General features: G+C 41.2%; 51 non-coding genes across 51 annotated transcripts; all 51 read left to right on the forward strand.

Annotated features, from left to right (window-relative positions):
* Positions 1–410: 410 nt before the first annotated feature.
* On the forward strand, positions 411–484 carry trnat-agu (transfer RNA threonine (anticodon AGU)). The gene has a single exon. It is a non-coding gene; the product is annotated as a tRNA-Thr (tRNA).
* A 108-nt stretch (positions 485–592) lies between these two features.
* Positions 593–666, forward strand: trnat-agu (transfer RNA threonine (anticodon AGU)). Its single transcript has one exon. It is a non-coding gene; the product is annotated as a tRNA-Thr (tRNA).
* A 577-nt stretch (positions 667–1,243) lies between these two features.
* trnat-agu (transfer RNA threonine (anticodon AGU)) lies at positions 1,244–1,317 on the forward strand. Its single transcript has one exon. It is a non-coding gene; the product is annotated as a tRNA-Thr (tRNA).
* Positions 1,318–1,405: 88 nt separating this feature from the next.
* Positions 1,406–1,479, forward strand: trnat-ugu (transfer RNA threonine (anticodon UGU)). Its single transcript has one exon. It is a non-coding gene; the product is annotated as a tRNA-Thr (tRNA).
* Positions 1,480–1,911: 432 nt separating this feature from the next.
* On the forward strand, positions 1,912–1,985 carry trnat-agu (transfer RNA threonine (anticodon AGU)). The gene has a single exon. It is a non-coding gene; the product is annotated as a tRNA-Thr (tRNA).
* Positions 1,986–2,087: 102 nt separating this feature from the next.
* On the forward strand, positions 2,088–2,161 carry trnat-agu (transfer RNA threonine (anticodon AGU)). The gene has a single exon. It is a non-coding gene; the product is annotated as a tRNA-Thr (tRNA).
* Positions 2,162–2,444: 283 nt separating this feature from the next.
* trnat-agu (transfer RNA threonine (anticodon AGU)) lies at positions 2,445–2,518 on the forward strand. Its single transcript has one exon. It is a non-coding gene; the product is annotated as a tRNA-Thr (tRNA).
* An 89-nt stretch (positions 2,519–2,607) lies between these two features.
* Positions 2,608–2,681, forward strand: trnat-agu (transfer RNA threonine (anticodon AGU)). Its single transcript has one exon. It is a non-coding gene; the product is annotated as a tRNA-Thr (tRNA).
* An 89-nt stretch (positions 2,682–2,770) lies between these two features.
* trnat-ugu (transfer RNA threonine (anticodon UGU)) lies at positions 2,771–2,844 on the forward strand. Its single transcript has one exon. It is a non-coding gene; the product is annotated as a tRNA-Thr (tRNA).
* Positions 2,845–3,605: 761 nt separating this feature from the next.
* trnat-agu (transfer RNA threonine (anticodon AGU)) lies at positions 3,606–3,679 on the forward strand. Its single transcript has one exon. It is a non-coding gene; the product is annotated as a tRNA-Thr (tRNA).
* An 88-nt stretch (positions 3,680–3,767) lies between these two features.
* On the forward strand, positions 3,768–3,841 carry trnat-ugu (transfer RNA threonine (anticodon UGU)). Its single transcript has one exon. It is a non-coding gene; the product is annotated as a tRNA-Thr (tRNA).
* A 432-nt stretch (positions 3,842–4,273) lies between these two features.
* On the forward strand, positions 4,274–4,347 carry trnat-agu (transfer RNA threonine (anticodon AGU)). Its single transcript has one exon. It is a non-coding gene; the product is annotated as a tRNA-Thr (tRNA).
* An 84-nt stretch (positions 4,348–4,431) lies between these two features.
* On the forward strand, positions 4,432–4,505 carry trnat-agu (transfer RNA threonine (anticodon AGU)). The gene has a single exon. It is a non-coding gene; the product is annotated as a tRNA-Thr (tRNA).
* An 88-nt stretch (positions 4,506–4,593) lies between these two features.
* Positions 4,594–4,667, forward strand: trnat-ugu (transfer RNA threonine (anticodon UGU)). Its single transcript has one exon. It is a non-coding gene; the product is annotated as a tRNA-Thr (tRNA).
* Positions 4,668–5,099: 432 nt separating this feature from the next.
* On the forward strand, positions 5,100–5,173 carry trnat-agu (transfer RNA threonine (anticodon AGU)). Its single transcript has one exon. It is a non-coding gene; the product is annotated as a tRNA-Thr (tRNA).
* A 451-nt stretch (positions 5,174–5,624) lies between these two features.
* Positions 5,625–5,698, forward strand: trnat-agu (transfer RNA threonine (anticodon AGU)). The gene has a single exon. It is a non-coding gene; the product is annotated as a tRNA-Thr (tRNA).
* A 102-nt stretch (positions 5,699–5,800) lies between these two features.
* trnat-agu (transfer RNA threonine (anticodon AGU)) lies at positions 5,801–5,874 on the forward strand. The gene has a single exon. It is a non-coding gene; the product is annotated as a tRNA-Thr (tRNA).
* Positions 5,875–6,157: 283 nt separating this feature from the next.
* trnat-agu (transfer RNA threonine (anticodon AGU)) lies at positions 6,158–6,231 on the forward strand. Its single transcript has one exon. It is a non-coding gene; the product is annotated as a tRNA-Thr (tRNA).
* Positions 6,232–6,320: 89 nt separating this feature from the next.
* trnat-agu (transfer RNA threonine (anticodon AGU)) lies at positions 6,321–6,394 on the forward strand. The gene has a single exon. It is a non-coding gene; the product is annotated as a tRNA-Thr (tRNA).
* An 89-nt stretch (positions 6,395–6,483) lies between these two features.
* On the forward strand, positions 6,484–6,557 carry trnat-ugu (transfer RNA threonine (anticodon UGU)). The gene has a single exon. It is a non-coding gene; the product is annotated as a tRNA-Thr (tRNA).
* A 270-nt stretch (positions 6,558–6,827) lies between these two features.
* Positions 6,828–6,901, forward strand: trnat-agu (transfer RNA threonine (anticodon AGU)). The gene has a single exon. It is a non-coding gene; the product is annotated as a tRNA-Thr (tRNA).
* A 251-nt stretch (positions 6,902–7,152) lies between these two features.
* On the forward strand, positions 7,153–7,226 carry trnat-agu (transfer RNA threonine (anticodon AGU)). Its single transcript has one exon. It is a non-coding gene; the product is annotated as a tRNA-Thr (tRNA).
* Positions 7,227–7,495: 269 nt separating this feature from the next.
* On the forward strand, positions 7,496–7,569 carry trnat-ugu (transfer RNA threonine (anticodon UGU)). The gene has a single exon. It is a non-coding gene; the product is annotated as a tRNA-Thr (tRNA).
* A 581-nt stretch (positions 7,570–8,150) lies between these two features.
* trnat-agu (transfer RNA threonine (anticodon AGU)) lies at positions 8,151–8,224 on the forward strand. The gene has a single exon. It is a non-coding gene; the product is annotated as a tRNA-Thr (tRNA).
* Positions 8,225–8,326: 102 nt separating this feature from the next.
* trnat-agu (transfer RNA threonine (anticodon AGU)) lies at positions 8,327–8,400 on the forward strand. The gene has a single exon. It is a non-coding gene; the product is annotated as a tRNA-Thr (tRNA).
* A 283-nt stretch (positions 8,401–8,683) lies between these two features.
* On the forward strand, positions 8,684–8,757 carry trnat-agu (transfer RNA threonine (anticodon AGU)). The gene has a single exon. It is a non-coding gene; the product is annotated as a tRNA-Thr (tRNA).
* An 89-nt stretch (positions 8,758–8,846) lies between these two features.
* On the forward strand, positions 8,847–8,920 carry trnat-agu (transfer RNA threonine (anticodon AGU)). The gene has a single exon. It is a non-coding gene; the product is annotated as a tRNA-Thr (tRNA).
* A 90-nt stretch (positions 8,921–9,010) lies between these two features.
* On the forward strand, positions 9,011–9,084 carry trnat-ugu (transfer RNA threonine (anticodon UGU)). The gene has a single exon. It is a non-coding gene; the product is annotated as a tRNA-Thr (tRNA).
* Positions 9,085–9,357: 273 nt separating this feature from the next.
* trnat-agu (transfer RNA threonine (anticodon AGU)) lies at positions 9,358–9,431 on the forward strand. Its single transcript has one exon. It is a non-coding gene; the product is annotated as a tRNA-Thr (tRNA).
* A 103-nt stretch (positions 9,432–9,534) lies between these two features.
* Positions 9,535–9,608, forward strand: trnat-agu (transfer RNA threonine (anticodon AGU)). The gene has a single exon. It is a non-coding gene; the product is annotated as a tRNA-Thr (tRNA).
* A 265-nt stretch (positions 9,609–9,873) lies between these two features.
* Positions 9,874–9,947, forward strand: trnat-agu (transfer RNA threonine (anticodon AGU)). Its single transcript has one exon. It is a non-coding gene; the product is annotated as a tRNA-Thr (tRNA).
* A 270-nt stretch (positions 9,948–10,217) lies between these two features.
* On the forward strand, positions 10,218–10,291 carry trnat-agu (transfer RNA threonine (anticodon AGU)). The gene has a single exon. It is a non-coding gene; the product is annotated as a tRNA-Thr (tRNA).
* Positions 10,292–10,393: 102 nt separating this feature from the next.
* trnat-agu (transfer RNA threonine (anticodon AGU)) lies at positions 10,394–10,467 on the forward strand. The gene has a single exon. It is a non-coding gene; the product is annotated as a tRNA-Thr (tRNA).
* Positions 10,468–10,750: 283 nt separating this feature from the next.
* trnat-agu (transfer RNA threonine (anticodon AGU)) lies at positions 10,751–10,824 on the forward strand. The gene has a single exon. It is a non-coding gene; the product is annotated as a tRNA-Thr (tRNA).
* An 89-nt stretch (positions 10,825–10,913) lies between these two features.
* trnat-agu (transfer RNA threonine (anticodon AGU)) lies at positions 10,914–10,987 on the forward strand. The gene has a single exon. It is a non-coding gene; the product is annotated as a tRNA-Thr (tRNA).
* An 89-nt stretch (positions 10,988–11,076) lies between these two features.
* trnat-ugu (transfer RNA threonine (anticodon UGU)) lies at positions 11,077–11,150 on the forward strand. Its single transcript has one exon. It is a non-coding gene; the product is annotated as a tRNA-Thr (tRNA).
* Positions 11,151–11,580: 430 nt separating this feature from the next.
* Positions 11,581–11,653, forward strand: trnat-ugu (transfer RNA threonine (anticodon UGU)). The gene has a single exon. It is a non-coding gene; the product is annotated as a tRNA-Thr (tRNA).
* Positions 11,654–11,745: 92 nt separating this feature from the next.
* Positions 11,746–11,819, forward strand: trnat-agu (transfer RNA threonine (anticodon AGU)). Its single transcript has one exon. It is a non-coding gene; the product is annotated as a tRNA-Thr (tRNA).
* Positions 11,820–11,921: 102 nt separating this feature from the next.
* trnat-agu (transfer RNA threonine (anticodon AGU)) lies at positions 11,922–11,995 on the forward strand. Its single transcript has one exon. It is a non-coding gene; the product is annotated as a tRNA-Thr (tRNA).
* An 87-nt stretch (positions 11,996–12,082) lies between these two features.
* trnat-agu (transfer RNA threonine (anticodon AGU)) lies at positions 12,083–12,156 on the forward strand. Its single transcript has one exon. It is a non-coding gene; the product is annotated as a tRNA-Thr (tRNA).
* Positions 12,157–12,258: 102 nt separating this feature from the next.
* Positions 12,259–12,332, forward strand: trnat-agu (transfer RNA threonine (anticodon AGU)). Its single transcript has one exon. It is a non-coding gene; the product is annotated as a tRNA-Thr (tRNA).
* A 283-nt stretch (positions 12,333–12,615) lies between these two features.
* On the forward strand, positions 12,616–12,689 carry trnat-agu (transfer RNA threonine (anticodon AGU)). The gene has a single exon. It is a non-coding gene; the product is annotated as a tRNA-Thr (tRNA).
* Positions 12,690–12,778: 89 nt separating this feature from the next.
* On the forward strand, positions 12,779–12,852 carry trnat-agu (transfer RNA threonine (anticodon AGU)). The gene has a single exon. It is a non-coding gene; the product is annotated as a tRNA-Thr (tRNA).
* An 89-nt stretch (positions 12,853–12,941) lies between these two features.
* trnat-ugu (transfer RNA threonine (anticodon UGU)) lies at positions 12,942–13,015 on the forward strand. The gene has a single exon. It is a non-coding gene; the product is annotated as a tRNA-Thr (tRNA).
* Positions 13,016–13,428: 413 nt separating this feature from the next.
* trnat-agu (transfer RNA threonine (anticodon AGU)) lies at positions 13,429–13,502 on the forward strand. The gene has a single exon. It is a non-coding gene; the product is annotated as a tRNA-Thr (tRNA).
* Positions 13,503–13,595: 93 nt separating this feature from the next.
* On the forward strand, positions 13,596–13,669 carry trnat-ugu (transfer RNA threonine (anticodon UGU)). The gene has a single exon. It is a non-coding gene; the product is annotated as a tRNA-Thr (tRNA).
* A 538-nt stretch (positions 13,670–14,207) lies between these two features.
* trnat-agu (transfer RNA threonine (anticodon AGU)) lies at positions 14,208–14,281 on the forward strand. Its single transcript has one exon. It is a non-coding gene; the product is annotated as a tRNA-Thr (tRNA).
* A 266-nt stretch (positions 14,282–14,547) lies between these two features.
* Positions 14,548–14,621, forward strand: trnat-agu (transfer RNA threonine (anticodon AGU)). Its single transcript has one exon. It is a non-coding gene; the product is annotated as a tRNA-Thr (tRNA).
* An 86-nt stretch (positions 14,622–14,707) lies between these two features.
* trnat-agu (transfer RNA threonine (anticodon AGU)) lies at positions 14,708–14,781 on the forward strand. Its single transcript has one exon. It is a non-coding gene; the product is annotated as a tRNA-Thr (tRNA).
* Positions 14,782–14,869: 88 nt separating this feature from the next.
* On the forward strand, positions 14,870–14,943 carry trnat-ugu (transfer RNA threonine (anticodon UGU)). The gene has a single exon. It is a non-coding gene; the product is annotated as a tRNA-Thr (tRNA).
* An 88-nt stretch (positions 14,944–15,031) lies between these two features.
* trnat-agu (transfer RNA threonine (anticodon AGU)) lies at positions 15,032–15,105 on the forward strand. The gene has a single exon. It is a non-coding gene; the product is annotated as a tRNA-Thr (tRNA).
* The last annotated feature ends 456 nt before the right edge of the window (positions 15,106–15,561 follow it).

Genomic DNA, 15,561 nt, shown 5'->3' on the forward strand with positions numbered 1-15,561 from the left:
TGAATATTTTAAATCTTTTTGTGGAGATGCAGAAAGGTTTGACTTCCATTAAAAAGGAGTTCACACAGGTGCTATGGCTTAGTTGGTCAAAGTGCCTGTCTAGTAAACAGGAGATCCTGCGTTCAAATCCCAGCAGTGCCTGTGACAGGAGAGTGTAGTTGCTGAATGTTTTGTTTTATAATGGTGGATATGGACGATGATTTAGGTTTTAGTGTAAGGCATTCACAGAGGCGCTGTATCTTCGTTGGTCAAATTGCCTGTTTTGTAAAGAGGAGATCCTGGTTCAAAACCCATCAGTGCCTCTGAAAGTAAAGTTATATGGAAACTTAAAGTGTAAAAAGAAAACTAACTTTAGTTCTGGTGGAAATGGACTAACAAAGGTATCACATTTGTGATAACCACATCAAGGAGGCGCTGTGGCTTAGTTGGTTAAAGTGCCTGTCTAGTAAACAGGAGATCCTGGGTTCAAATCCCAGCAGTGCCTCTGACAGTAAAGCGAAATGTGAACTTAAACTATAAAAAGAAAACTTACTTTAGTTCTGGTTGAAATGGACTAGCAAAGGTATCACATTTGTGATAACCACATCAGGGAGGCGCTGTGGCTTAGTTGGTTAAAGTGCCTGTCTAGTAAACAGGAGGTCCTGGGTTCAAATCCCAGCAGTGCCTCTCATGTGGGAGTGTTGACTTTGAATATTTTAAATCTTTGTTGTGGAGATGCAGAAAGGTTTGACTTCCATTAAAAAGGAGTTCACACAGGTGCTATGGCTTAGTTGGTCAAAGTGCCTGTCTAGTAAACAGGAGATCCTGGGTTCAAATCCCAGCAGTGCCTGTGACAGGAGAGTGTAGTTGCTGAATGTTTTGTTTTATAATGGTGGATATGGACGATGGTTTAGGTTTTAGTGTAAGGCATTCACAGAGGCGCTGTATCTTCGTTGGTCAAATTGCCTGTTTTGTAAAGAGGAGATCCTGGTTCAAAACCCATCAGTGCCTCTGAAAGTAAAGTTATATGGAAACTGTAAAAAGAAAACTAACTTTAGTTCTGGTGGAAATGGAAACAAAGGTATCACATTTGTGATGCGCTGTCTTAGTTGGTTAAAGTGCCTGTCTAGTAAACAGGAGATCCTGGGTTCAAATCCCAGCAGTTGACAGGAGAGTGTATGTTGCTAAAAAGAAATATTTTGATTTATAGTTGGTGGAAATGGACAAAGGTTTCAATTTTGGATTTTAGTGAAAACCACACAGAGGTGCTGTGGCTTAGTTGGTTAAAGTGCCTGTCTAGTAAACAGGAGGTCCTGGGTTCAAATCCCAGCAGTGCCTCTGACAGGAGAGTGTAGTTGCTGAATATTTTGATTTATATTGGTGGATGTGGACGATGGTTTGGATTTTAGTGTAAGGCATTCACAGAGGCGCTGTGGCTTAGTTGGTCAAAGTGCCTGTCTTGTAAACAGGAGATCCTGGGTTCAAATCCCAGCAGTGCCTCTTACGTGGGAGTGTTGGCTTTGAATATTTTAAATCTTTTTTGTGGAGATGCAGAAAGGTTTGACTTCCATTAAAAAGGAGTTCACACAGGTGCTATGGCTTAGTTGGTCAAAGTGCCTGTCTAGTAAACAGGAGATCCTGCGTTCAAATCCCAGCAGTGCCTGTGACAGGAGAGTGTAGTTGCTGAATGTTTTGTTTTATAATGGTGGATATGGACGATGATTTAGGTTTTAGTGTAAGGCATTCACAGAGGCGCTGTATCTTCGTTGGTCAAATTGCCTGTTTTGTAAAGAGGAGATCCTGGTTCAAAACCCATCAGTGCCTCTGAAAGTAAAGTTATATGGAAACTTAAAGTGTAAAAAGAAAACTAACTTTAGTTCTGGTGGAAATGGACTAACAAAGGTATCACATTTGTGATAACCACATCAAGGAGGCGCTGTGGCTTAGTTGGTTAAAGTGCCTGTCTAGTAAACAGGAGATCCTGGGTTCAAATCCCAGCAGTGCCTCTGACAGTAAAGAGATATTTTAACTATAAAAATAAACTTTTCTTTCGTTCGAGTGGAAATGGACTAAAACTTGTTTACAATTTGAGAATAACAGTTGAAGGAGGCGCTGTGGCTTAGTTGGTCAAAGTGCCTGTCTAGTAAACAGGAGATCCTGGGTTCAAATCCCAGCAGTGCCTCTGACAGTAAAGTGTTATTTTAACTATAAAAATAAACTTTTCTTTCGTTCGAGTGGAAATGGACTAAAACTGGTTTACAATTTGAGATTAACACTTGAAGGAGGCGCTGTGGTTTAGTTGGTCAAAGTGCCTCTCTAGTAAACAGGAGATCCTGGTTCAAAACCCACCAGTGCCTCAGAAAGTAAAGTTATATGGAAACTTAAAGTGTAAAAAGAAAACTAACTTTAGTTCTGGTGGAAATGGACTAACAAAGGTATCACATTTGTAATAACCACATCAAGGAGGTGCTGTGGCTTAGTTGGTCAAAGTGCCTGTCTAGTAAACAGGAGATCCTGGGTTCAAATCCCAGCAGTGCCTCTCATGTGGGAGTGTTGACTTTGAATATTTTAAATCTTTGTTGTGGAGATGCAGAAAGGTTTGACTTCCATTAAAAAGGAGTTCACACAGGTGCTGTGGCTTAGTTGGTCAAAGTGCCTGTCTAGTAAACAGGAGATCCTGGGTTCAAATCCCAGCAGTGCCTCTGACGTGGGAGTGTAGTTGCTGAATATTTTTGATTTATATTGGTGGATGTGGACGATGGTTTGGATTTTAGTGTAAGGCATTCACAGAGGCGCTGTGGCTTAGCTGGTCAAAGCGCCTGTCTTGTAAACAGGAGATCCTGGGTTCAAATCCCAGCAGTGCCTCTTCCATGGGAGTGTTGACTTTGAATATTTTAAATCATAGTTGTGGAGATGCACAATGGTTTGAATTCAATTAAAAAGGAGTTCACACAGGCGCTGTATCTTAGTTGGTCAAAGTGCCTGTTTTGTAAAGAGGAGATCCTGGTTCAAAACCCATCAGTGCCTCTGAAAGTGGGAGTTATATGGAAACTTTAAAAAGAATTTTGAATCTTTAGTTCTGTGGAAATGGACACAAAGGTTTCACATTTGTGATAACCACATCAAGGAGGCGCTGTGGCTTAGTTGGTCAAAGTGCCTGTCTAGTAAACAGGAGATCCTTGGTTCAAATCCCAGCAGTGCCTCTGACAGTGGGAGTGTTGACTTGAATATTTTGAATCATAGTTGTGGAGATGCACAAAGGTTTGAATTTAAGGAAAAAGGAGTCCACACAGATGCTGTGGCTTAGTTGGTCAAAGTGCCTGTCTAGTAAACTGGAGATCCTGGGTTCAAATCCCAGCAGTTCCTCTGACAGGAGAGTGTAGTTGCTGAATATTTTGATTTATATTGGTGGATGTGGATGATGGTTTAGATTTTAAGTGTAAGGCATTCACAGAGGCGCTGTGGCTTAGTTGGTCAAAGTGCCTGTCTAGTAAACAGGAGATCCTGGTTCAAATCCCAGCAGTGCCTCTGACAGTGTGAACTTAAACTATAAAAAGAAAACTTACTTTAGTTCTGGTTGAAATGGACTAGCAAAGGTATCACATTTGTGATAACCACATCGGGGAGGCGCTGTGGCTTAGTTGGTTAAAGTGCCTGTCTAGTAAACAGGAGGTCCTGGGTTCAAATCCCAGCAGTGCCTGTGACAGGAGAGTGTAGTTGCTGAATGTTTTGTTTTATAATGGTGGATATGGACGATGATTTAGGTTTTAGTGTAAGGCATTCACAGAGGCGCTCTGGCTTAGTTGGTCAAAGTGCCTGTCTTGTAAACAGGAGATCCTGGGTTCAAATCCCAGCAGTGCCTCTTACGTGGGAGTGTTGACTTTGAATATTTTAAATCATAGTTGTGGAGATGCACAATGGTTTGAATTCAATTAAAAAGGAGTTCACACAGGTGCTATGGCTTAGTTGGTCAAAGTGCCTGTCTAGTAAACAGGAGATCCTGCGTTCAAATCCCAGCAGTGCCTGTGACAGGAGAGTGTAGTTGCTGAATGTTTTGTTTTATAATGGTGGATATGGACGATGGTTTAGGTTTTAGTGTAAGGCATTCACAGAGGCGCTGTATCTTAGTTGGTCAAATTGCCTGTTTTGTAAAGAGGAGATCCTGGTTCAAAACCCATCAGTGCCTCTGAAAGTAAAGTTATATGGAAACTTAAAGTGTAAAAAGAAAACTAACTTTAGTTCTGGTGGAAATGGACTAACAAAGGTATCACATTTGTGATAACCACATCATGGAGGCGCTGTGGCTTAGTTGGTCAAAGTGCCTGTCTAGTAAACAGGAGATCCTGGGTTCAAATCCCAGCAGTGCCTCTGACGTGGGAGTGTGCTGAATATTTTGATTTATATTGGTGGATGTGGACGATGGTTTGGATTTTAGTGTAAGGCATTCACAGAGGCGCTGTGGCTTAGTTGGTTAAAGCGCCTGTCTAGTAAACAGGAGATCCTGGGTTCAAATCCCAGCAGTGCCTCTGACAGGAGAGTGTAGTTGCTGAATATTTTGATTTATATTGGTGGATGTGGACGATGGTTTGGATTTTAGTGTAAAGCATGCACAGAGGCGCTGTGGCTTAGTTGGTCAAAGCGCCTGTCTTGTAAACAGGAGATCCTGGGTTCAAATCCCAGCAGTGCCTCTTACGTGGGAGTGTTGGCTTTGAATATTTTAAATCTTTTTTGTGGAGATGCAGAAAGGTTTGACTTCCATTAAAAAGGAGTTCACACAGGTGCTATGGCTTAGTTGGTCAAAGTGCCTGTCTAGTAAACAGGAGATCCTGCGTTCAAATCCCAGCAGTGCCTGTGACAGGAGAGTGTAGTTGCTGAATGTTTTGTTTTATAATGGTGGATATGGACGATGATTTAGGTTTTAGTGTAAGGCATTCACAGAGGCGCTGTATCTTCGTTGGTCAAATTGCCTGTTTTGTAAAGAGGAGATCCTGGTTCAAAACCCATCAGTGCCTCTGAAAGTAAAGTTATATGGAAACTTAAAGTGTAAAAAGAAAACTAACTTTAGTTCTGGTGGAAATGGACTAACAAAGGTATCACATTTGTGATAACCACATCAAGGAGGCGCTGTGGCTTAGTTGGTTAAAGTGCCTGTCTAGTAAACAGGAGATCCTGGGTTCAAATCCCAGCAGTGCCTCTGACAGTAAAGCAAAATGTGAACTTAAACTATTAAAAGAAAACTTACTTTAGTTCTGGTTGAAATGGACTAGCAAAGGTATCACATTTGTGATAACCACATCGGGGAGGCGCTGTGGCTTAGTTGGTTAAAGTGCCTGTCTAGTAAACAGGAGATCCTGCGTTCAAATCCCAGCAGTGCCTGTGACAGGAGAGTGTAGTTGCTGAATGTTTTGTTTTATAATGGTGGATATGGACGATGATTTAGGTTTTAGTGTAAGGCATTCACAGAGGCGCTGTATCTTCGTTGGTCAAATTGCCTGTTTTGTAAAGAGGAGATCCTGGTTCAAAACCCATCAGTGCCTCTGAAAGTAAAGTTATATGGAAACTTAAAGTGTAAAAAGAAAACTAACTTTAGTTCTGGTGGAAATGGACTAACAAAGGTATCACATTTGTGATAACCACATCAAGGAGGCGCTGTGGCTTAGTTGGTTAAAGTGCCTGTCTAGTAAACAGGAGATCCTGGGTTCAAATCCCAGCAGTGCCTCTGACAGTAAAGAGATATTTTAACTATAAAAATAAACTTTTCTTTCGTTCGAGTGGAAATGGACTAAAACTTGTTTACAATTTGAGAATAACAGTTGAAGGAGGCGCTGTGGCTTAGTTGGTCAAAGTGCCTGTCTAGTAAACAGGAGATCCTGGGTTCAAATCCCAGCAGTGCCTCTGACAGTAAAGTGTTATTTTAACTATAAAAATAAACTTTTCTTTCGTTCGAGTGGAAATGGACTAAAACTGGTTTACAATTTGAGATTAACACTTGAAGGAGGCGCTGTGGTTTAGTTGGTCAAAGTGCCTCTCTAGTAAACAGGAGATCCTGGTTCAAAACCCACCAGTGCCTCAGAAAGTAAAGTTATATGGAAACTTAAAGTGTAAAAAGAAAACTAACTTTAGTTCTGGTGGAAATGGACTAACAAAGGTATCACATTTGTAATAACCACATCAAGGAGGTGCTGTGGCTTAGTTGGTCAAAGTGCCTGTCTAGTAAACAGGAGATCCTGGGTTCAAATCCCAGCAGTGCCTCTCATGTGGGAGTGTTGACTTTGAATATTTTAAATCTTTGTTGTGGAGATGCAGAAAGGTTTGACTTCCATTAAAAAGGAGTTCACACAGGTGCTGTGGCTTAGTTGGTCAAAGTGCCTGTCTAGTAAACAGGAGATCCTGGGTTCAAATCCCAGCAGTGCCTCTGACGTGGGAGTGTAGTTGCTGAATATTTTTGATTTATATTGGTGGATGTGGACGATGGTTTGGATTTTAGTGTAAGGCATTCACAGAGGCGCTGTGGCTTAGCTGGTCAAAGCGCCTGTCTTGTAAACAGGAGATCCTGGGTTCAAATCCCAGCAGTGCCTCTTCCATGGGAGTGTTGACTTTGAATATTTTAAATCATAGTTGTGGAGATGCACAATGGTTTGAATTCAATTAAAAAGGAGTTCACACAGGCGCTGTATCTTAGTTGGTCAAAGTGCCTGTTTTGTAAAGAGGAGATCCTGGTTCAAAACCCATCAGTGCCTCTGAAAGTAAAGTTATATGGAAACTTAAAGTGTAAAAAGAAAACTAACTTTAGTTCTGGTGGAAATGGACTAACAAAGGTATCACATTTGTGATAACCACATCAAGGAGGCGCTGTGGCTTAGTTGGTCAAAGTGCCTGTCTAGTAAACAGGAGATCCTGGGTTCAAATCCCAGCAGTGCCTCTCATGTGGGAGTGTTGACTTTGAACATTTTGAATCATAGTTGTGGAGATGCACAAAGGTTTGAATTTAAGGAAAAAGGAGTCCACACAGATGCTGTGGCTTAGTTGGTCAAAGTGCCTGTCTAGTAAACTGGAGATCCTGGGTTCAAATCCCAGCAGTTCCTCTGACAGGAGAGTGTAGTTGCTGAATATTTTGATTTATATTGGTGGATGTGGATGATGGTTTAGATTTTAGTGTAAGGCATTCACAGAGGCGCTGTGGCTTAGTTGGTCAAAGTGCCTGTCTAGTAAACAGGAGATCCTGGGTTCAAATCCCAGCAGTGCCTCTGACAGTAAAGCGAAATGTGAACTTAAACTATAAAAAGAAAACTTACTTTAGTTCTGGTTGAAATGGACTAGCAAAGGTATCACATTTGTGATAACCACATCGGGGAGGCGCTGTGGCTTAGTTGGTTAAAAGCCTGTCTAGTAAACAGGAGATCCTGGGTTCAAATCCCAGCAGTGCCTCTGACAGGAGAGTGTAGTTGCTGAATATTTTGATTTATATTGGTGGATGTGGACGATGGTTTGGATTTTAGTGTAAGGCATTCACAGAGGCGCTGTGGCTTAGTTGGTCAAAGTGCCTGTCTTGTAAACAGGAGATCCTGGGTTCAAATCCCAGCAGTGCCTCTTACGTGGGAGTGTTGACTTTGAATATTTTAAATCTTTGTTGTGGAGATGCAGAAAGGTTTGACTTCCATTAAAAAGGAGTTCACACAGGTGCTATGGCTTAGTTGGTCAAAGTGCCTGTCTAGTAAACAGGAGATCCTGCGTTCAAATCCCAGCAGTGCCTGTGACAGGAGAGTGTAATTGCTGAATGTTTTGTTTTATAATGGTGGATATGGACGATGGTTTAGGTTTTAGTGTAAGGCATTCACAGAGGCGCTGTGGCTTAGTTGGTCAAAGTGCCTGTCTTGGTTCAAATCCCAGCAGTGCCTCTTCCATGGGAGTGTTGACTTTGAATATTTTAAATGTTTTAGTTGTGGAGATGCACATTTGGTTTGAATTCAATTAAAAAGGCATTCACAGAGGCGCTGTATCTTCGTTGGTCAAATTGCCTGTTTTGTAAAGAGGAGATCCTGGTTCAAAACCCATCAGTGCCTCTGAAAGTAAAGTTATATGGAAACTTAAAGTGTAAAAAGAAAACTAACTTTAGTTCTGGTGGAAATGGACTAACAAAGGTATCACATTTGTGATAACCACATCAAGGAGGCGCTGTGGCTTAGTTGGTTAAAGCGCCTGTCTAGTAAACAGGAGATCCTGGGTTCAAATCCCAGCAGTGCCTCTGACAGTAAAGAGATATTTTAACTATAAAAATAAACTTTTCTTTCGTTCGAGTGGAAATGGACTAAAACTTGTTTACAATTTGAGAATAACAGTTGAAGGAGGCGCTGTGGCTTAGTTGGTCAAAGTGCCTGTCTAGTAAACAGGAGATCCTGGGTTCAAATCCCAGCAGTGCCTCTGACAGTAAAGTGTTATTTTAACTATAAAAATAAACTTTTCTTTCGTTCGAGTGGAAATGGACTAAAACTGGTTTACAATTTGAGATTAACACTTGAAGGAGGCGCTGTGGTTTAGTTGGTCAAAGTGCCTCTCTAGTAAACAGGAGATCCTGGTTCAAAACCCACCAGTGCCTCAGAAAGTAAAGTTATATGGAAACTTAAAGTGTAAAAAGAAAACTAACTTTAGTTCTGGTGGAAATGGACTAACAAAGGTATCACATTTGTAATAACCACATCAAGGAGGTGCTGTGGCTTAGTTGGTCAAAGTGCCTGTCTAGTAAACAGGAGATCCTGGGTTCAAATCCCAGCAGTGCCTCTCATGTGGGAGTGTTGACTTTGAATATTTTAAATCTTTGTTGTGGAGATGCAGAAAGGTTTGACTTCCATTAAAAAGGAGTTCACACAGGTGCTGTGGCTTAGTTGGTCAAAGTGCCTGTCTAGTAAACAGGAGATCCTGGGTTCAAATCCCAGCAGTGCCTCTGACGTGGGAGTGTAGTTGCTGAATATTTTTTGATTTATATTGGTGGATGTGGACGATGGTTTGGATTTTAGTGTAAGGCATTCACAGAGGCGCTGTGGCTTAGCTGGTCAAAGCGCCTGTCTTGTAAACAGGAGATCCTGGGTTCAAATCCCAGCAGTGCCTCTTCCATGGGAGTGTTGACTTTGAATATTTTAAATCATAGTTGTGGAGATGCACAATGGTTTGAATTCAATTAAAAAGGAGTTCACACAGGCGCTGTATCTTAGTTGGTCAAAGTGCCTGTTTTGTAAAGAGGAGATCCTGGTTCAAAACCCATCAGTGCCTCTGAAAGTAAAGTTATATGGAAACTTAAAGTGTAAAAAGAAAATTAACTTTAGTTCTGGTGGAAATGGACTAACAAAGGTATCACATTTTTGATAATAACCACATCAAGGAGGCGCTGTGGCTTAGTTGGTTAAAGTGCCTGTCTAGTAAACAGGAGATCCTGGGTTCAAATCCCAGCAGTGCCTCTGACAGTAAAGTGATATTTTAACTATAAAAATAAACTTTTCTTTCGTTCGAGTGGAAATGGACTAATGGTTTGTTTACAATTTGAGAATAACAGTTGAAGGAGGCGCTGTGGCTTAGTTGGTCAAAGTGCCTGTCTAGTAAACAGGAGATCCTGGGTTCAAATCCCAGCAGTGCCTCTGACAGTAAAGTGTTATTTTTTTCTTTCGTTTGGTGGAAATGGACTAAAACTGGTTTACAATTTGAGATTAACACTTGAAGGAGGCGCTGTGGTTTAGTTGGTCAAAGTGCCTCTCTAGTAAACAGGAGATCCTGGTTCAAAACCCACCAGTGCCTCAGAAAGTAAAGTTATATGGAAACTTAAAGTGTAAAAAGAAAACTAACTTTAGTTCTGGTGGAAATGGACTAACAAAGGTATCACATTTGTAATAACCACATCAAGGAGGTGCTGTGGCTTAGTTGGTCAAAGTGCCTGTCTAGTAAACAGGAGATCCTGGGTTCAAATCCCAGCAGTGCCTCTCATGTGGGAGTGTTGACTTTGAATATTTTAAATCTTTGTTGTGGAGATATGGAAATGGTTTGTTTCCATTAAAAAGGAGTTCACACAGGTGCTGTGGCTTAGTTGGTCAAAGTGCCTGTTTTGTAAAGAGGAGATCCTGGTTCAAAACCCATCAGTGCCTCTGAAAGTAAAGTTATATGGAAACTTAAAGTGTAAAAAGAAAACTAACTTTAGTTCTGGTGGAAATGGACTAACAAAGGTATCACATTTGTGATAACCACATCAAGGAGGCGCTGTGGCTTAGTTGGTTAAAGTGCCTGTCTAGTAAACAGGAGATCCTGGGTTCAAATCCCAGCAGTGCCTCTGACAGTAAAGAGATATTTTAACTATAAAAATAAACTTTTCTTTCGTTCGAGTGGAAATGGACTAAAACTTGTTTACAATTTGAGAATAACAGTTGAAGGAGGCGCTGTGGCTTAGTTGGTCAAAGTGCCTGTCTAGTAAACAGGAGATCCTGGGTTCAAATCCCAGCAGTGCCTCTGACAGTAAAGTGTTATTTTAACTATAAAAATAAACTTTTCTTTCGTTCGAGTGGAAATGGACTAAAACTGGTTTACAATTTGAGATTAACACTTGAAGGAGGCGCTGTGGTTTAGTTGGTCAAAGTGCCTCTCTAGTAAACAGGAGATCCTGGTTCAAAACCCACCAGTGCCTCAGAAAGTAAAGTTATATGGAAACTTAAAGTGTAAAAAGAAAACTAACTTTAGTTCTGGTGGAAATGGACTAACAAAGGTATCACATTTGTAATAACCACATCAAGGAGGTGCTGTGGCTTAGTTGGTCAAAGTGCCTGTCTAGTAAACAGGAGATCCTGGGTTCAAATCCCAGCAGTGCCTCTCATGTGGGAGTGTTGACTTTGAATATTTTAAATCTTTGTTGTGGAGATGCAGAAAGGTTTGACTTCCATTAAAAAGGAGTTCACACAGGTGCTGTGGCTTAGTTGGTCAAAGTGCCTGTCTAGTAAACAGGAGATCCTGGGTTCAAATCCCAGCAGTGCCTCTGACGTGGGAGTGTAGTTGCTGAATATTTTTGATTTATATTGGTGGATGTGGACGATGGTTTGGATTTTAGTGTAAGGCATTCACAGAGGCGCTGTGGCTTAGCTGGTCAAAGCGCCTGTCTTGTAAACAGGAGATCCTGGGTTCAAATCCCAGCAGTGCCTCTTCCATGGGAGTGTTGACTTTGAATATTTTAAATCATAGTTGTGGAGATGCACAATGGTTTGAATTCAATTAAAAAGGAGTTCACACAGGCGCTGTATCTTAGTTGGTCAAAGTGCCTGTTTTGTAAAGAGGAGATCCTGGTTCAAAACCCATCAGTGCCTCTGAAAGTAAAGTTATTGGAAACTTAAAGTGTAAAAAGAAAATTAACTTTAGTTCTGGTGGAAATGGACTAACAAAGGTATCACATTTGTGATAACCACATCAAGGAGGCGCTGTGGCTTAGTTGGTCAAAGTGCCTGTCTAGTAAAAAGGAGATCCTGGGTTCAAATCCCAGCAGTGCCTCTCATGTGGGAGTGTTGACTTTGAATATTTTAAATTTATAGTTGTGGAGATGCACAATGGTTTGATTCCATTAAAAAAGTTCACAGAGGTGCTGTGGCTTAGTTGGTCAAAGTGCCTGTCTTGTAAACAGGAGATCCTGGTTCAAATCCCAGCAGTGCCTCTGACAGGGAGTTAGTTGGAAACTAAATATTTTTAACTTTAGTTTGGTGGAAATGGACAAAGGTTTCACATTTGTGATAACCACATCAAGGAGGCGCTGTGGCTTAGTTGGTTAAAGTGCCTGTCTAGTAAACAGGAGATCCTGGGTTCAAATCCCAGCAGTGCCTCTGACAGTAAAGTGATATTTTAACTATAAAAATAAACTTTTCTTTCGTTCGAGTGGAAATGGACTAAAACTTGTTTACAATTTGAGAATAACAGTTGAAGGAGGCGCTGTGGCTTAGTTGGTCAAAGTGCCTGTCTAGTAAACAGGAGATCCTGGGTTCAAATCCCAGCAGTGCCTCTGACAGTAAAGAGATATTTTAACTATAAAAATAAACTTTTCTTTTAGTTCGGTGGAAATGGTTGGTTTACAATTTGAGTTGAAGGAGGCGCTGTGGCTTAGTTGGTCAAAGTGCCTGTCTAGTAAACAGGAGATCCTGGGTTCAAATCCCAGCAGTGCCTCTGACAGTAAAGAGATATTTTAACTATAAAAATAAACTTTTCTTTCGTTCGAGTGGAAATGGACTAAAACTTGTTTACAATTTGAGAATAACAGTTGAAGGAGGCGCTGTGGCTTAGTTGGTCAAAGTGCCTGTCTAGTAAACAGGAGATCCTGGGTTCAAATCCCAGCAGTGCCTCTGACAGTAAAGTGTTATTTTAACTATAAAAATAAACTTTTCTTTCGTTCGAGTGGAAATGGACTAAAACTGGTTTACAATTTGAGATTAACACTTGAAGGAGGCGCTGTGGTTTAGTTGGTCAAAGTGCCTCTCTAGTAAACAGGAGATCCTGGTTCAAAACCCACCAGTGCCTCAGAAAGTAAAGTTATATGGAAACTTAAAGTGTAAAAAGAAAACTAACTTTAGTTCTGGTGGAAATGGACTAACAAAGGTATCACATTTGTAATAACCACATCAAGGAGGTGCTGTGGCTTAGTTGGTCAAAGTGCCTGTCTAGTAAACAGGAGATCCTGGGTTCAAATCCCAGCAGTGCCTCTCATGTGGGAGTGTTGACTTTGAATATTTTAAATCTTTGTTGTGGAGATGCAGAAAGGTTTGACTTCCATTAAAAAGGAGTTCACACAGGTGCTGTGGCTTAGTTGGTCAAAGTGCCTGTCTAGTAAACAGGAGATCCTGGGTTCAAATCCCAGCAGTGCCTCTGACGTGGGAGTGTAGTTGCTGAATATTTTTGATTTATATTGGTGGATGTGGACGATGGTTTGGATTTTAGTGTAAGGCATTCACAGAGGCGCTGTGGCTTAGCTGGTCAAAGCGCCTGTCTTGTAAACAGGAGATCCTGGGTTCAAATCCCAGCAGTGCCTCTTCCATGGGAGTGTTGACTTTGAATATTTTAAATCATAGTTGTGGAGATGCACAATGGTTTGAATTCAATTAAAAAGGAGTTCACACAGGCGCTGTATCTTAGTTGGTCAAAGTGCCTGTTTTGTAAAGAGGAGATCCTGGTTCAAAACCCATCAGTGCCTCTGACGTGGGAGTGTTGACTTTGAACATTTTGAATCATAGTTGTGGAGATGCACAAAGGTTTGAATTTAAGGAAAAAGGAGTCCACACAGATGCTGTGGCTTAGTTGGTCAAAGTGCCTGTCTAGTAAACTGGAGATCCTGGGTTCAAATCCCAGCAGTTCCTCTGACAGGAGAGTGTAGTTGCTGAATATTTTGATTTATATTGGTGGATGTGGATGATGGTTTAGATTTTAGTGTAAGGCATTCACAGAGGCGCTGTGGCTTAGTTGGTTAAAGTGCCTGTCTAGTAAACAGGAGATCCTGGGTTCAAATCCCAGCAGTGCCTCTGACAGTAAAGTGTATGGAAACTGAAATTTTGATTTTTATCTGGTGGAAATGGACTAACAATGGTTTCACATTTGTGATAACCATTCAAGGAGGCGCTGTGGCTTAGTTGGTCAAAGTGCCTGTCTTGTAAACAGGAGATCCTGGGTTCAAATCCCAGCAGTGCCTCTTACGTGGGAGTGTTGGCTTTGAATATTTTAAATCTTTTTTGTGGAGATGCAGAAAGGTTTGACTTCCATTAAAAAGGAGTTCACACAGGTGCTATGGCTTAGTTGGTCAAAGTGCCTGTCTAGTAAACAGGAGATCCTGCGTTCAAATCCCAGCAGTGCCTGTGACAGGAGAGTGTAGTTGCTGAATGTTTTGTTTTATAATGGTGGATATGGACGATGATTTAGGTTTTAGTGTAAGGCATTCACAGAGGCGCTGGTCAAAGCGCCTGTCTTAAACAGGAGATTGGTTCAAATCCCAGCAGTGCCTCCTGTTTTTGAATATTTTAAAAAGTTGTGGAGATCACTGGTTTCAATTAAAAAGGAAAACCCTTAGTTGGTCAAAGTGCCTGTTTTGTAAAGAGGAGATCTGGTTCAAAACCCATCAGTGCCTCTGAAAGTAAAGTTATATGGAAACTTAAAGTGTAAAAAGAAAACTAACTTTAGTTCTGGTGGAAATGGACTAACAAAGGTATCACATTTGATAACCACATCAAGGAGGCGCTGTGGCTTAGTTGGTCAAAGTGCCTGTCTAGTAAACAGGAGATCCTGGGTTCAAATCCCAGCAGTGCCTCTGACAGGAGAGTGTAGTTGCTGAATATTTTGATTTATATTGGTGGAATGGACGATGGTTTAATTTTAGTGTAAGGCATTCACAGAGGCGCTGTGGCTTAGTTGGTCAAAGTGCCTGTTTCTGTAAACAGGAGATCCTGGGTTCAAATCCCAGCAGTGCCTCTGAAAGAGTTATATGGAAACTTAAAGTGTAAAAAGAAATTTTACTTTAGTTCTGGTGGAAATGGACAAACAAAGGTATTACATTTGTGATAACCACATCAAGGGGGCGCTGTGGCTTAGTTGGTCAAAGTGCCTGTCTAGTAAACAGGAGATCCTGGGTTCAAATCCCAGCAGTGCCTCTGACAGTGGGAGTGTTGACTTTGAATATTTTAAATCTTAGTTGTGGAGATGCACAAAGGTTTGTCCATAAAAAGGAGTTCACACAGGTGCTGTGGCTTAGTTGGTCAAAGTGCCTGTCTAGTAAACAGGAGATCCTGGGTTCAAATCCCAGCAGTGCCTCTGACAGGAGAGTGTAGTTGCTGAATATTTTGATTTATATTGGTGGATGTGGACGATGGTTTGGATTTTAGTGTAAGGCATTCACAGAGGCGCTGTGGCTTAGTTGGTCAAAGTGCCTGTCTTGTAAACAGGAGATCCTGGGTTCAAATCCCAGCAGTGCCTCTGAAAGTGGGAGTTATATGGAAACTTAAAGTTTGAATATTGGTGGAAATGGACTAACAAAGGTATCACATTTGTGATAACCACATGGAGCGCTGTGGCTTAGTTGGTCAAAGTGCCTGTCTAGTAAACAGGAGATCCTGGGTTCAAATCCCAGCAGTGCCTCTGACATGGGAGTGTTGACTTTGAATATTTTAAATCATTGTTGTGGAGATGCACAACAGGTTTGACTTCCATTAAAAAGGAGTTCACACAGGTGCTATGGCTTAGTTGGTGAAAAGTGCCTGTTCACACAGGTGCTATGGCTTAGTTGGTCAAAGTGCCTGTCTAGTAAACAGGAGATCCTGCGTTCAAATCCCAGCAGTGCCTGTGACAGGAGAGTGTAGTTGCTGAATGTTTTGTTTTATAATGGTGGATATGGACGATGATTTAGGTTTTAGTGTAAGGCATTCACAGAGGCGCTGTATCTTCGTTGGTCAAATTGCCTGTTTTGTAAAGAGGAGATCCTGGTTCAAAACCCATCAGTGCCTCTGAAAGTAAAGTTATATGGAAACTTAAAGTGTAAAAAGAAAACTAACTTTAGTTCTGGTGGAAATGGACTAACAAAGGTATCACATTTGT

This window comes from Anoplopoma fimbria, chromosome 6 (assembly GCF_027596085.1).
Source record: "Anoplopoma fimbria isolate UVic2021 breed Golden Eagle Sablefish chromosome 6, Afim_UVic_2022, whole genome shotgun sequence".
Classification (NCBI taxonomy): Eukaryota; Metazoa; Chordata; class Actinopteri; order Perciformes; family Anoplopomatidae; genus Anoplopoma; species Anoplopoma fimbria.